We start from the raw sequence: 2,500 nt of genomic DNA on the forward strand, positions 1-2,500 counted from the left end.
TTTTTTAAAATTGGCAAATGGTTAACCAGAATCCCAAAAGAATGCTCAGAGACTAAGTCCCAAAGGGAAATGGTAACCAGAAGCTGGGGGAAATGGTTAACCAAAAGTTGCAAAAATGATTAAAAGGGGTGAAATGATTAACCAGGAGGCTGGAGCAATGTGCCGCGGTGAAGTCTGAAAGAGGGAAAGGTTGACCAGAAAGCATTAAACAAAAGTGGCAACATTTTTAAAAATTGGCAAATGATTAACCAGAATCCCAAAAGAATGCTCAGAGACTAAGTCCCAAAGGGGAAATGGTTAACCAGAAGCTGGGGAAATGGTTAACCAAAAGTTGCAAAAATGATTAAAAGGGGTGAAATGATTAACCAGGAGGCTGAAGCAATGTGCCGCGGTGAAGTCTGAAAGAGGGAAAGGTTGACCAGAAAGCATTAAACAAAAGTGGCAACATTTTAAAAATTGGCAAATGATTAACCAGAATCCCAAAAGAATGCTCAGAGACCAAGTCCCAAAGGGGAAATGGTTAACCAGAAGCTGGGGGAAATGGTTAACCAAAAGTTGCAAAAATGATTAAAAGGGGTGAAATGATTAACCAGGAGGCTAAAGCAATGTGCCGCGGTGAAGTCTGAAAGAGGGAAAGGTTGACCAGAAAGCATTAAACAAAAGCGGCAACATTTTTTAAAAATTGGCAAATGATTAACCAGAATCCCAAAAGAATGCTCAGAGACTAAGTCCCAAAGGGAAATGGTTAACCAGAAGCTGGGTGAAATGGTTAACCAAAAGTTGCAAAAATGATAAAAGGGGTGAAATGATCAACCAGAAGTCGAAAATAATGTGCGGCGATGAAGTCCTAAGGGGCAAAAGTCACCCAGAAGGCAGGGAAATGATCAAACGAAAGCAGCCAAAAAATTATTAAAAGAGGGGAACTGATGAACCAAAAGATGAGAAACGGCCCGCAGAGACTAAGTCCAAAACGGGAACTGGTGAACCGGAAATGATTAACCAAAAACTAAGTCCGAAGAGGGAACTGGTAAACCAGAACTGAGTAACCCGATTTTTAAAATTAATTATAAATGGGGAAACGATTGAGCAAAAGGCGGAAATTAAGTCACAGGGACCATGTCCGAAAGGGCAAGAGGTTACCCCGTAGGGGGCATTCGTCAACTCAATCTGAAAAATTTGGAGGCAAATCTGACCAAAATGCGGAAATCGGACCACACCGCGAGGGGCGCCATTCGACGGGCAGGGTTAGACGCGTCGAACGGTACCTGAAGGTCCCGGCTGCGACACGTGAGTCCGGAGATATGGCCAGTCAAAGTCTGATGGGAGGTACCGAAGCCGAAAAATCGAAACGCGTTTGCGGCGATTCGGTGTCAGAGAGTCGGTCACGAATTCAAATTCGTCCCGCTGATTCGCCAATTGCCAGCCGGTTCCGGGGGATTGGCGGGGTACCTGCAGGATAGTAAGAGGTGGCATGTCGAGACTTAGCCTGTTTACCAGACTTGTGTCTAGCGCCTCCAGGTCTGCAGAGACCGACCCGGGCTGCCGCCCAACCGACTTTTAAGCCTTTTGGGAGTGGGAATTTTTCCCATTTTTTCCCCATTTTTCGGGTTTTTTGGTCGGGCTTGAAAACGGCGGCCCCGAGGCCTCCCGGGGCTGGCGGGCTTCGGCTCCCTTGCGAGAGGGTCCGAATTCCACCCGTTTAAGCCCAGAAAGGAGTTCGGAAGTCAGTCGGTCGAGGGAACCCCTTCGGAAGTCCGACGGGGATGGATTCGGCCGGCGTTTCGGATCTCCGGTCAGAGGATTCCCCCCCTGGGCGGGGGGTGCGAGTAGCTGCCGGCAAACGGTCCCTTGCACTTGTGGCACAAAAAGTCCGAGCACAGGTTAATGAGTTGGCCGCGGAAGCCCCTATGCCGAAATGAGAAAGCCCCCTTTGCGGGATTTAGTGACGCATCTGCGGCCGGAGGTGGGAGGCCGTCCTGCCGAATTGACACTTGTCATTCGGGCACCTAGGGATTGGTCGGGTACCCGGAGATTTTCGAGAACACGATTTTCAGAGCTTTCTCTGACAGCCCAGGTGCACTTTAAGAGTGCCTGAAAAAGTGACACTTGGCAAAAGGCTCTCAATTTCAAAGCGGAGACCTTTACAAGAGCACTCGGAAGTCACCTGTCAGCATTTAAAGCTACATCAGGCGGCAATTTTCGAACTCTTGTCAGTCTGAAATCGTGTTGAGCCTCGACAGCGTCGGGCTCAGGCAGGAGGAGCTTGCCAGCAGAGAGAGGCTCACCATGGATTGCTGGTGGATGCTTTTCGAAAACATATACACATTATATTATATTATAATAATATAAAGAAAAAAAAGAGTTTCTCAAAATCTCTGTGACACTTTGCAGATTTTTTGAAAGCCAATAAAGAGAACTCTTTAACTTGAAAGTCACCTGTGCCGGCATAGCGATGACTTTTAAAACAGGTTGACACTTTCGAGCCGCGGCGGCTCTGAAT

This window comes from Heptranchias perlo, unplaced genomic scaffold (genome assembly GCF_035084215.1).
Source record: "Heptranchias perlo isolate sHepPer1 unplaced genomic scaffold, sHepPer1.hap1 HAP1_SCAFFOLD_1502, whole genome shotgun sequence".
Lineage (NCBI taxonomy): Eukaryota > Metazoa > Chordata > Chondrichthyes > Hexanchiformes > Hexanchidae > Heptranchias > Heptranchias perlo.